The sequence below is a fragment of the Scyliorhinus canicula genome, chromosome 9, assembly GCF_902713615.1.
Source record: "Scyliorhinus canicula chromosome 9, sScyCan1.1, whole genome shotgun sequence".
Taxonomy (NCBI): domain Eukaryota; kingdom Metazoa; phylum Chordata; class Chondrichthyes; order Carcharhiniformes; family Scyliorhinidae; genus Scyliorhinus; species Scyliorhinus canicula.
The window spans coordinates 117,187,451-117,201,550 of NC_052154.1; the positions used below are offsets into that span (position 1 = coordinate 117,187,451).

At 47.0% G+C, this 14,100-nt stretch overlaps 1 protein-coding gene across 1 annotated transcript in view; it reads right to left on the reverse strand.

Annotated features, from left to right (window-relative positions):
- Positions 1–14,100, reverse strand: part of LOC119971631 (dual specificity protein phosphatase 8-like) — a 275,181-nt gene that overhangs the window by 36,605 nt on the left and 224,476 nt on the right. The window lies entirely within an intron of this gene.

Below are 14,100 nucleotides of genomic sequence, written 5' to 3' on the forward strand. Positions count from 1 at the left end.
GTGTACATAGACAGCTGGGATCAGTGTACATAGACAGCTGGGATCAGTGTACATAGACAGCTGGGATCAGTGTACATAGAGAGCTGGGATCAGTGTACATAGAGAGCTGGGATCAGCGTACCAGTGAGAGCTGGGATCAGTGTACCAGTGAGGGCTGGGATCAGTGTACATAGAGAGCTGGGATCAGTGTACCAGTGAGGGCTGGTGTCAGTGTACAAGGGAGAGCTGGGATCAGTGTACCAGTGAGGGCTGGGGTCATTGTACAAGGGAGAGCTGGGATCAGTGTACCAGTGAGAGCTGGGATCAGTGTACCAGTGAGGGCTGGGATCAGTGTACATAGAGAGCTGGGATCAGTGTACCAGTGAGAGCTGGGATCAGTGTACATAGAGAGCTGGGATCAGTGTACCAGTGAGAGCTGGGATCAGTGTACCAGTGAGGGCTGGGATCAGTGTACATAGAGAGCTGGGATCAGTGTACCAGTGAGAGCTGGGATCAGTGCACGAGTGAGAGCTGGGATCAGTGTACCAGTGAGGGCTGGGATCAGTGTCCCAGAGAGAGCTGGGATCAGTGTAGCAGTGAGAGCTGGGATCAGTGTACATAGAGAGCTGGGATCAGTGTACCACTGAGGGCTGGGGTCAGTGTACCAGTGAGAGCTGGGATCAGTATACCAGTGAGAGCTGGGATCAGTGTACCAGTGAGAGCTGGGATCAGTGTACCAGAGAGAGCTGGGATCAGTGTGCAAGGGAGAGCTGGGATCAGTGCACGAGTGAGAGCTGGGATCAGTGTAACAGTGAGGGCTGGGATCAGTGTACCAGTGAGGTCTGAGATCAGTGTACAAGGGAGTGCTGGGATCAGTGTACATGGACTGCTAAGGGTCAGTGTAGCGCTGTGGTCAGTATCCAACTGTGGTTAGTGGGCTTTGTGACATGAAAATATTTTGCACTGTGACACAAGCATTTTCTTGCCTGGAACCAACTGCGGGTCAAAGCCTTTTAATCTAGTACAGCGAGGGGAAAGATTCCTTGCTTTGAAGACACTATTGGAACTGTTGTGTGGCTCCACTCTGCTGGAGATTTGTTTGAAGAACCGATTCAGAAAGCACAAGCATGGTATGAGCACACAAAATCATTGCATCTTTCCGTACCACTGCCCCCCCCCCCCAAGAGTTCCTGCTGTGTCGCACTGTCGAACTTTGAACCTAGCGTTCTTGTTCTTCATCAGATACCTCTAATGTATTTAATTGGCTGTCAAACACTTTGGAATGTCCGGAGCTCTTGAAAAGCACTATATAAATGCAAGTTCTTTCTTTTTACATCTGATACATTTATAGAATTCAGTCATGTTTCCATCTGACCTTTATTAACCCAGAACCTGGAAGAATAAGTTTCATCTTTCCACAACCCTCCCTGCTCTGGGAAAACCGACATTTGTTTTGGCCCACGTCATTGAGAGATTGACTCAATCCTGCAATTAATGCCTCCAGCATTGTCAGTATGAGGAGCAGGAATGCTTTGAGCAGATTTCAGATGATCAGACCTCACTTCCCCAATGCGCCAATGGATCACATGAAGGTCAGAACTTTGAGGTTTCCGCCCCAACATTCCAACTGGTAGGCCACAAAAAAAAAAGTAGCAGGCTCCGTGAAGCTGACGGTCGGACTGATATCATCGTCTCTGAAGTAACGCACTGGGACGACATCATTGGCTCTGTGCCCTCCGGCTCCATACATCACAAGCAAAATGAATCATTGCTTTTTTGCTGATGAATCACAATGTACTCTTTCCTGTTAATGCACTGTGTGACGAGCGTCGCCTGTATTTGGACTTGAACTGGAGTGACATTTCGGGGACTGTTTAGCCAAAAATAATAGGGGAATTGTTGATAGATGGCGCATGGCTAATTATCAAGTGACACTGTTTCACATTCGTTCTGGGCTGGTTTTCATTGCAAATCCCTCAAAGATCTGACTATTAATTAGTCAGTAATAAATGTGAGATTACATGCATGGCACATGCGGTGGGGGGGGGGGGGGGGCTGACGGATGTTGAAGAAAGAGAGGGGAATCCATACCGGCTGGTATGGACTTTGGCTCAGGTGTATCATTTTCAGATCTGACTCAGACAGAGTGTGTAATCCAGGCTTACAGCGGAGTACGTAGGTAGTGTTATGCTGAAGGAAGTGAAAAATTAAATTTTGTTGCAATCTAATTTGATTTGTTTCTAGAACAGAAGCACTCCTCTCTTCTCCTGACTGCCAAAGGTACACCGCTGACACACCCTCTCCCCCCCCCCCCCGCCCCCCCAGCTTCCTTTATATTGAACTGAGGTGCCGAATTAGTCACAGCATTCTGATTTTCCACGCCATTGAGAAAGTGAAACACCCTGTTATTCAGTTAGATGATACTGGACTGTCAGTCAGTTTCGTTTCTCAGCTTCAATATTTTCAGAATTAATTGATGGGAGTATTCAGAGGAAATGAAAAAAGAAGTACAATGTTTCCCACGTAAACGGTTTCTCCCCAGGTTGCTTGTGCAGCATTTCCCAGGACATTAGCTTTCAATTCCCCGCGAGTCCGGGATCAACCTAGTGTATTGGTGACCTAAGCTGGCTTTGGAATGAGAGAGGGCAGCTTAGCCCTTTCACAATGTGACTGAAATTGGACAGCCGGAATCTGGGCAGAACTACAGCAAAAGGGGCAATGTCATCCTGCACAAAACTCCTGGGCGGGATTCTCCGTTAGCCGACACCAAAATCGGGAAATGCAATTGGGCGGAGAATAGCTTCCGATGCCAAAATCACGTTTGCCGCCGATGTGAGGCCAAATCGTGATTTTCGGTCACCTTGAAAACGGCGTCAATGTGTTTCACTCCACTCGTACAATAGACACTGGTTACATAGCATTAGCGGGCCCGACCCGGTACTCTCCAGGGCCTCCACGATTCTCCGTCTCCGATGGGCCGAGCTCCCGAAGACGTGGTCCACTTGTGCTTTTAAAAATCGTGAAATCGGGCAGCGCAGTGGCAAGCAGTGGTGGCTCACGGCGCCGAGGTCCCATGTTCGATCCCGGCGTGGCGGCTGCTGAGGGAGAGAGAGGGTGTCTGGAAAATGTCCAACATTGCCATAGTTTGCTGACAGTTGTGCCGCTGGCCGGGGGGCTTCTGCCAGGGCCGGGGGCAGTAATGGGGGCGACCAGGAGGTTGGCTATGGGGTCAGGGTGGATAGGCACAGAGCACCATTGCGACAGTCGGCAAGGCAGCTATGCAACTGCGCACACATCTAACAGCCCACTTTGAACATGATGATACTGTTTGCACCAGATAACCCATCAGCTGTATGGGTGCGCTCCAGCACAGCCAGTGCCATCTGTTTGGCTGGGATAAGTGTGTGTGGGGAGTGTAATATGTGTGGCTGCAGCTTGTCAGCCTCCCGAATGTCGATCACGGACCCAGCGAATTCCGCACCATTTTTCATTGAGATCACTTGTGTTCCACGCGGCATCGGTGCTAGCCCCTCAACGGTAGCCAAATCGATCCAGGTGCAGCGCTGGTTTGTCGGTCGTAAAAGTCCACGGAATTACACTTAGGGCTGGATTCTTCGATTTTGTGGCCACGTACCGACGCCAGCATAGGAACAGTGGCATTTTCGATGCCAAAATCAGCGCCGGCCCCTTACCAATTCCATGACCAGTGAGGGGCCAGCAGCGGTGCCGGGTAAAACTCCCGGTTCTCACGCCAAAAGCGGCTGGAGAATGGCTGGGTCTGTGGTCGCACATGTGCACAGCGACTACCTGCAGCGGTCGTGCCGTACAACATGTCGCTGGCCGCACGCGGACTCGACCTGCCAAATAGTGCTCCTGGACCCCTCCTCACCACCCCAGTCCCTGCCGAAGCCCCCTTCCGGCCAGCGGCATGAACCCCTCCCCCCCCTCCCCAATTGTAGCGCTGGACACATTCCGCAGCCGCCACGAGAGGTCGACGAAAACTCAGAGCACAAGTGATCCGCGCCGTCGTGAACTCAGCCCATCGGGGGCAAGTATCAGGGGAGGGCCTTCAGGTGATGTCGATCATGTAATTTTGGAGGGGGTGGAGCATCTGAAAACAGGCGTGGGCCCCGATTTCGGCATCAAATGGGATTCTCCGCCTGATCGCCCATTACGATATCGCGGTCAGGCAACAGAGAATCCCGCCCTTAGTCTCAGAAAGGGAGAATCCCACCCCCAGTGCCTTAGTGATACCATGAGGATGCCAGCACCAAAGTGAATGAATATGAACATCTATGGAACAGAGGCTGGAGAAATATATTTTAAAATCACCATATGCTATGACATCCTACCTGACATAATTCACGTCTGTTCAGGAGCGTGGCCAACTCTTGAAATACCTGATTACTTTTATTTCAGCTTTGTCCATTTGATAAGCATTGTTATTCGTTAGGCAGTAGGTTTTTTTTAAAAAACGGCCCATCGAGCCTGCACCGACCCCCTGAAAAATCAGCCTATGTCCACTCCCCCGTCAACCCCATCCTATCCTGCACATTCCTGGACACTAAAGTGGAATTGAGCTCAGCCAATCCACCTAACCCGCACATCTTTGGACTGTGGGAGGAAACTGGAGCACCCGGAGGGAACCCACGCACACACGGGGAGAAAGTGCAAACTCCACACAGACAGTGTCCCGAGGCCAGTATTGAACCCGGGTCACTAGTGTTGTGAAGCAGCAGTGCTGACCACTGTGCCACCTTGTTGATTCAAGGTCCACAGTTCAGCACAAGCTTTTTTTATTCTTTCATGGGATGTGGATGATTCAGGCTAAACCAGCATTTGTTGCTCATCCCTATTTGTCCTTGAACTAAAGGACATTTGTGGACCAGATGGGATTTTTGATAATCAATGATAGTTTCGTGGTCACCATTATGGAGACTAGCTTTCACTTCCAGATTTATTTATTGAGGTTTTTGTTGAGGTTCTGCGGCGGGAGATTAGGGATGCAAAGACTAGGGCGTCGGCTCTCTTCCCCATAATGAAGTTCTGGCTGGTCCGATACCCCGAAGACTGCCACTCTCGGGCACGGCTCCACCCTCAGCCCCACAACCTTGGACATCGCCTCGAAGAAGGTTGTCTAGAACCCGACAAGTCTGGAGGATGTCCAGAACATATGGGTGTGGTTAGCCGGGCCTCTCTAGCACCGTTCACATTTTTCCTCCACTGGGAAGAATCTGTTTATTCCAGGTTCTTGTCAGGTGTGCTCTGTGAACCACTTTAAGCTGCATGAGGCTTAGCCTTGCGCATGAGGAGGTGGAGTTGGACCTGCTCAGTGCTTCACTCCAGAGTCCCCATCCTATTTCTATCCCTAGCTCTTCCTCCCATTTCCCCCCTGTTTTGTGCAGTGGGAAGTGTCTCCTTTCTAATAATCGTGCGTACAGGTCCCACAGTTTCCCTTCCCCAGATTATCTATGTGCAGTAACTCCTTTAGCATCGGGCTTCTCGGGATCCCTGGGTAAGCTGTCGTCTCCTTCCGCATTAAGGTTTTGACATGTAGATGTTGGAATTTGTTTCCATTTTGTAGTTACAGTCTCTCAGTCAGTTCCTCTAAGGTTGCTAGTCTGACTTCAGTGGAAAAGTCCCTAACCGTCTTGTCTGCAGTTCTTTTTTTTTCTTTTTAAAAAATTTAGATTACCCAATTATTTTTTCCAATTAAGGGGCAATTTAGCGTGGCCAATTCACCTAACCTGCACATTTTTGGGTTGTGGGGGCGAAACCCACGCAGACACGTGGAGAATGTGCAAACTCCACACGGACAGTGACCCAGAGACGGGATTCGAATCCGGGTCCTCAGCGCCGTAGGCAGCAATGCTAACCACTGTGCCACTGTGCTGCCCTTTGTCTCCAATTCTTAAAGGTGGCGTCAAACATGGCTGGTGCGAATATATGGTTGCCGCAGAGCAATGGTTAGCACTGTTGACTCACGGCGCCGAGGACCCGGGTTTGATCCTTGCCCCGGGTCACTGTCCATGTGGGGTTTCTCGCCGTGCCTGCGTGGGTCTCACCTCCACAACCCAAAGATATGCAGGGTAGGTGGATTGACCACGCTAAATTGCCCCTTAATTGGAAAAAATAGAATTGGGTACTATAAATCTATTTTTAAAATGGGTGTGGTAGATGGGGGCCAAGGTAGACATCTCGGTCAGACCGAAATGTTGCTTCATCTGGTTCCAGGTTCTCAGGGTGGCAACACCACTGGGCTTGTTGTGTGTTTTGTTGGTAGGGATGGGAGCGCTGCCATGGCGAGGGCCCAGAGGGTCGTTCCTGTACAGAAGGTCCCCTCCATTCTCACCCATTCTGTGGACAATCTGTATCCCCAGGTAGCGGTATTTGTTTGGCTCCTTCACTCTTGGGATTCTTGGACTCAGCACCCCTCACACAAACACCATAAAACACTTGGGCTGAATTCTCCGGCGTCGGGATTATCGTTTTGCCGGCAGCCCAGGGGTTTCCTGACAGCGTGGGGCTGCTCCACAATGCGAAATCCCATTGACCAGCCGGTGAACCGGAGAATCCCGATGGCGTGCCGCACCAGAATTCTGGTTCAGCGGGACGGAGAAACCCACCTGTCGTCTGTCGAGTTGAAAAAGGCCTTGGGGATGTCGATCGGTATGGATTTGAACAGAAAGAGGAACTTGGGATGATCGCCTGTATCCTCCCCACCCGGGAGAGTGGGAGTGTGTCCCATTTCTGTCGGTCCTTATTTACTTCCTCCGCCAGATTGGTCAAGTTCCACTTGTGGTCAGTCGTGGGCAATCTGGATCCCCAGGTAGCGGAATTTGTTTTGGGCTAATTTAAATGGTAGACGCTCCAGCTCTGCCCCTCCCTCATACGAGTTCACAGGGAATACTTTGCTTTTGCCCAGGTGGAGTCTGTAGCCCGAGAAGGCCGCAAACTCTCTCAGGTGCTTCATGATTCCTTTCATGCCGGTTTGTGGGTCTGAGATGTAGAGGAGCAAGTCATCCGCACAGAGTGAGATTCTTTGTTCTCTGTCTCCTACTTGGATACTCTTCCAGCTTCTCGCCGCTCTCGAGGTGATCACCAGCAGCTCGACTGCCAAGGGGAACAGGAACAGGGACAGCAGGCGTCCTTGCCTGGTGGCTCCGTGCAGCTGGAAGTATTCAGAGCTAGTGGTGTTGGTCCGAACGCTCACCGTTATACAGGAATTTCCCCCATGAGGTGAACCCTGTCCCCAGCCCAAACTGCTCCATTACCTCAATGAGGTACTTCCACTCGACTCAAAAAGGTGAGATGGGAGTTCCCCCAGTGGTCTGATCACCCTGTAGCAACACAAGAAACAGATTAACCGAACATTCACCTCATGAACTCTCTGTAGGATCTTGCCTTTTGTCCAATCTCAAGTTATGTGCAATGCTGGAAAGACTATTTCTAGTTGCCCCACCCAGCTGAGTGGCTTGCCCGGTCACTTCAGAGTGCAGTTAAGATTCAACCACATTGCTGTGGGACTGGAGTCACACACAGGGCAGACCACAAAAAAAAAGGTTTCCTTCCCTAAAACAGATTCACAAACCAGCTGGGTTTTGACAATCAGACATCTTCACAGTCACTTTTGCCAGCTTTTTATCTCCAGATTTTCTTGAACTGAATTCACATTCTCAAAATGCCCTGGTGGCAATCGAACTACTATCCTCTGGAATATTAGTGCAGCCACTGCTATTCCATCACATTTGTCCACAAAACAATGACAATACTTTGAACAAGCATTTACTGGTATGTGAAGCACATCCTGAGGATATGATAAATTTCCATACCAATGCAAGAGTTTTTGTTTTCTAACACAGCATGTTTAAATGAAGTCCTGGATGCATGCTGTCTCTAGCCTTGATCTCCAGCACAAGAAGAATGTGTTTAGAGGAATAATACCAGAAAATAAAATAAATAGCCTGGGTTTGACCTGTCGCCACATGCAAGCCCCATGGCATGTTTAGTGTAGACAGTGTCTCCAGACCAATTTGATCTGTCTGCAGAGAGAAAATAGGGTCGATAAGCCACAAAATAACAGAACAGTAATCACTGCAGAAAGTCTACACATCTTTGGTGTTATTTTCCCACACAAAAATCTTACAGCTGGTCTGGAGGAAGAATGGAGTGCCAGCCTTGCCTTTTGGAGATTCTGGGAGGAGGAGGGACTTTCTGGCCACTTTCATCAGTGGAATCTTCCGCTCCTGCTGACGGTGAACCTCCACCACAGGTTTTTCAGTGGCGGGAATGGATTCAATGGGAAATCCCATTGACAGCAGCGCGATCAGAAGGTCCCGCCGTCGGCCAACAGCGATCTGCCTCCCGCCACCAGGAAACACACAATGGGGGCGTGGGATAATCCCCTCCCGCTGTCTCACTTGCCCTTTATACAACTGATCTTCTATCATAGAGGCCAGCACAGTGGTTAACACTGTTACTTCACAGTGCCAGGGACCCGGGTTCGATTCCTGGCTTGGGTACTGTCTGTGCGGCGTCTGCACGTTTTCCCTGTGTCTGCGTGGGTTTCCTCCGGGTGCTCCGGTTTCTTCCCACAAGTCCTGAAAGACGTGCTGTTCGGTAATTTAGACATTCTGAATTCTCCCTCTGTGTACCCGAACAGGCGCCAGAATGTGGCGACTGGGGGATTTTCACAGTAACTTCATTGCAGTGTTAATGTAAGCCTACTTGTGATAATAATAAAGATTATATAATGATAGCCTTTCTACAACACATCTCCCAATCCTCACATTGATTCTGTTGCTAATAATTCACAGTTATTTGGTTGGACCATCCCACTGAAGACAATTTGGATCAGTCACGACCCCAATGGATAGTCTTTACTTTAGCAGGTGAATGGAAAGTATTAGAGTTAAGCATTAAAGTTTATATTGGATAAATATGCAATTGCCAAACTTTCACCAGTTATAGAATTGCTACCATGCTGGAAAACAGCAACTCACTGTCTATGTGACATTTTCCACCATCCCATAATCCTTTCCACTGGAGCCCTCATTGATGTAGCCACCAGCATTGTGGCTCTTGGCTAAGACCCTTTGCGTCAATTCATGCAAGAGATTAAATGAATTAATTTGCAACCCTGGATTAAATCGTACTTAATCTTTTAAAAAATCCGATGGAATACAGGTTATTGTATTTTGAAGTCAATTCCTCTATGAGGAATGGTTACTGAAACAATTAACACCTCGGTCACTCCCACATGGCAAGAATCAATCAACATTTCCTTCTCACTTAGAGAAAAATCACATTCACAAAGACAGAACACCAAAAGATGAGCCCCATTTATTAGCAGAGTCTGTCAAACAGTCTCTCAAAGAGAGGAAACGAGACTTGCAGAACATTCTGAAATGGACAGGGGTAACCAGGAGGCCAGTGACCGATTCTGCCTTCTTGTCGTTACTGTCCTCAGAATGAAGCAGCCTCCACTGCTGACTGTTCCTGGCACCCTTCGCTGCTCTGTAGTCTGCAAGTCCAGTATGAATGTTAGCTACTTCCTGTCGTGCACTTTTGTCGAAGGTCAGGCAGCATCAACAATCTCCTCATCCCATTTCTTATACGTCAATACAAGCTGCCATGGCTCGGCAGACCCATAAAACTTTAGATGATATCAGATTGTAAAACAATTCACCTCCTCTGCATGCAACCAATGACTTGGGTTTCAAGAAATGCCAATTGCTTCTCAGAAGCGAATTAACTCACCCACCCAAAATAACTACAAAAGGAGGGTGTGGATTGAACACCCTGCAAAGTAGAAATCAGCAAACTTAATTCTCACTGTTCTGAATTTTTGGATTGAAACAGAAATTTTTTCCAATATTTACTGGACAAAGAGAACAAAATTAATAGAAAGACTTTTTATTCCAAACTAACCTGAATAACCCAGTTAGAGTCCGACACTGCCTCGACTTCTTCATGATAATTAAATCTATTATTGCTTTTTAAAAAGGAAGCGTAACTTCAAAACAGAACATTTCCATTCTCAAACTCACTTCAGTTTTGATTTCAAACTTGTAAGCCCAATTGATTTTGTGAGGTGATCTTGTTCAGTGTTGTGACATGTGCTATTCGCATCCATCTAAAATAGTTGATGTTCAGGGCCTGCTGGAACTGAGTAATGCCAATGGCCTGAAGTCACCAATGTGGAAGCATGAATGTGAGCAATACTCTGCAGAGAATGAGAACTTTCAACAGCCAAAACTGATCCGCTTCTCTCAGCTTAACATACATTTTGTAGTGGGAGACACTGGACTATGTTCAAGAGCAGGAACTTCAGCTAAGTTGTCCCTCGTGTCTAAGGACTGCAGATAGCAATTTTAGTGACCTACAGCTTGATTTTCACTGCCTGTGTAGGGCGAGATTGGTGCAGATACACATTGAAAACATTATTCCTGGGTGACATGTTAGTGTCCCGGTGTCATCAGTATGTGTGGCTTTTGCCAATGTGAGGGTGAGGGGAGCAGGAATTCACTCACTCCAAACAACTACCGATTAAGCTCCTTGAGGAGCATGCTAATAGGCTGGGGGCCAGAGCAGTCGGCTTAATTACAGGGAGCCATCCAGTTATGTAAATAATGCTGAAGAAAACTTTTTTGGCAAAAAGGGTTATTCTGTCACAGTGGTTGCAGTGCATTGACTGGTTGCAGTATTCATTGACTGTCCACTTCTCTGCACCAAATAGTTACTGGTCATCTGATTTCCTGCGGCCTCCATTCTGCAAGGCAGCAGTAAGACCAGTCATGGCTGCTGCTTTATTCTGCCATTGTGGATTGTACCAAGGAGTCAACTCCTACCCTCTGGCAGCACTGGGTGCCATAATTGGGCACCAAGATGGCCTTCATCCTAATTAGGTGATCTGCACCTGAAGGTAGCATCACATTAGCAACATAGGCCAATGCTCAGCAACACAGGCCAGAGCCTGGAAATGACCTGGGCATCTGACTGACAGCCCCAGTTATAGAAAATTAAGCCTCTTATTTTGCGTTCCTCTCAGAGATCAACTAGCGCAACATGGGGTTGAATTCAGGACTTTACTGGTCTCTGAGCATCAGTACCACATTGTGAATTGTTAATAATAAACTAGCGCTGGCTCATAAATGAGTACAATTGTTGGAGTCCACGCGCACAGAAACAACTTATTCCTGATTTTTTTCTGAGCAGGAAAATATTTCAATTCTCTATACCACCCAGGTGCTGAGTGACAAATCCATAAGCACACACAATAATTACAAAATAATGGGGAAAAAGAAAACAAACTCCTGCTTGCCTGGTTTGCAATGACTGGGTTTATTTTAACAGTGTGCATGAAACACAAACTCTAAAAAGAACATGATTCTATTACTTGCAATCGGAGTGCAGGCTGAAATAATTAACCTTTGAAGGGCCACTGCTTTCATGGAGACAGTTTTAAGCCAATCATTTTTGTTAGTTTGGCATTTGTTGACATGTGTTAAGGTAGCGGTGAGTGACGTTATCATGTCCAAGTAATACATGGAACTTTTTGTTCAAAGTATTAAAGGGTTTTTAAATAATAATAAACTTATAAATGTCAGGAAGGTTGGTAACCAGGAGACACAAATTAAAGACAATTGGCAGAAGAACAAGAAGAAAGTCAGGATAATTTATTTTTGCAGCGAGTTGTTTCAATCAGGAAGAAAACTGTCTGAAATGGTATTGGAAATAGATTCAATAGTAAGTTTCAAAGGGGATTTGGGAATGTGGTTGTGAAATGTTCATCTCCTGATTACCTACGTTTCTCCACCATCTACAAGGCCCAAGTCAGGAGTGTAATGGATACTGTCCACTTGGCTGGATGAGTACAGCTCCAACAACAGTCATGCTCCATGTTCGATAATACCACCTGAGAAGGCAGCTGGAGCCTCAATTTACATCTTATCTGCAAACTGAACCTCCAACCATGCAACACTCTGTATTGCACAAGTGTCAACTTGTATTATGTGATAGCTTTCTGGAGTGGGGCTTGAAAGCATGATCTTCTCATTCAGAGCCAAGATTGCTACCACTAAGCCACACTAACAAAATTACCCACTAAACAGGACGTGTACACCTCCCTGATTCCAACACAATTTACCAGTCAATCCTATGTACAACTTTCTTCATAATTCATTCTTTTCTGTTTTACAAAATTGCAGTACACCAAACTCTTCAACAATCATGATTACTGTAGACTTCCAGTACACCAAACTCCTTCCCAATTACTCTCATTGAGCGGAAGACAAATACACTAAATTCAATCACTCACATAGTATAGAAATCCAATGCACCAACCTCCTTATCAATTACCTGAACACAAATTCAATATACTAAACTCTTTCCCAATCATTCCTATTTTGTAGACTCCCAATATACTGAATGCCTTCCCAATCACTCTCATTGTTTGCGCTCACGGGGACCGGGTGCACAATTGCCCCCCCCACCCAGTGTTCAGAATTCAATACACTAAATTCCTTCTCAACCATTGTGCTCGATAGGAATTCCAATGCATTAAACTCCTTTTCGAATACGTTCATTGTATAGAATTCCAGCAGTGCACCAAATCAATGCTCACTTTGAACTGCACAGGATTGAACCCCTTCCCGTTGAATTTTGTTATGTAGAAGTTCTGATCTAAAAATAACACCCAAGTATAAAACATGAGGCTCTATTTAACACGGTACCTGATTATCTGGGTTTCAATGCTCAGCTGACTAAATATACTTGACCTATGAATGCCACTTCTATTCCGGAGACAGCATTTCTTTTTAGACGTCTAGTCACCTCTGTATAAAATACAGGTTTCTGTTGAGTGGTTTTGTTGAATTGAATTGTTGAATGAAGAACTAAATGCCTGTGGTACCAACTAGTTATTTTAATCTAAAGCTCACACAAGCCTCAGTTCATGTGTAATTCTGATCCATGTGTAACAATTCTTGGCAGAGTATTTCAGTGTATATCTGGATTCAGCTGTAACAATAAAATAAAGGAAAACAGATACAGAACATAAACCAGGCATCTTATCAAAGAGGGCAATCAAAAGGCAGGAGGTTAAAATCTCTGGAAGCTGGTTGCTGCCCAGAAGACTAATTACATACTGTCCTCATCTGGTTTCTGAAAGTACCTCATCTCAGGAGTCACTTGTAGTTCACCATTAAAAGACAGTTCGACCTAGTTGTTAAATCAGTGAGATAATGTGCCTTCTGAATTAACCCTGTGAGCAATGACTGCCTAATCCCTTTTCCAGAAAGAACATGCCTGGATACTGCACCTTTCACAACCTCCGGAAGCCGCAAATGGTTTTACAACTAATGAGGGATTTCTTTTTGAAATGTGGTCACTGTTGTAATGGAGGAACGATGATGTGGAGATGCCGGCGTTGGACTGGGGTGGGCACAATAGGAAGTCTAACATCAGCAGGTTAAAGCCCATTCACCTGAGGAAGGAGCTGCGCTCCGAAAGAACATAGAACATAGAACAGTACAGCACAGAACAGGCCCTTCGGCCCTCAATGTTGTGCCGAGCCATGATCACCCTACTCAAACCCACGTATCCACCCTTTACCCGTAACCCAACAACCCCCCCTTAACCTTACTTTTATTAGGATACTACGGGCAATTTAGCATGGCCAATCCACCTAACCCGCACATCTTTGGACTGTGGGAGGAAACCGGAGCACCCGGAGGAAACCCACGCAAACAGGGGGAGGACGTGCAGACTCCACACAGACAGTGACCCAGCCGGGAATCGAACCTGAGACCCTGGAGCTGTGAAGCATTTATGCTAACCACCATGCTACCCTGCTGCCCCAAAGCTAGTGATTCGAAACAAACCTGTTGGACTTTAACCTGCTGTTGTAAGACTTCTTACTGTAATGGAGGAAGGGCAGTAACAAATAGTGCACAGCATGGTCCCACAAACAAAAATGTGACAGTGACGAGGTGATCTGCTTCAGCAGAGGTCTTGTGGCGAATTGGTAACGTCCTTGCCTCTGAGCCAGAAGCTCCGGGCTCAAGTCCCTCCCCAGGCCAAGGAAGTGTGTTCATAAATCGGTCAACCAGGTTAATTGTC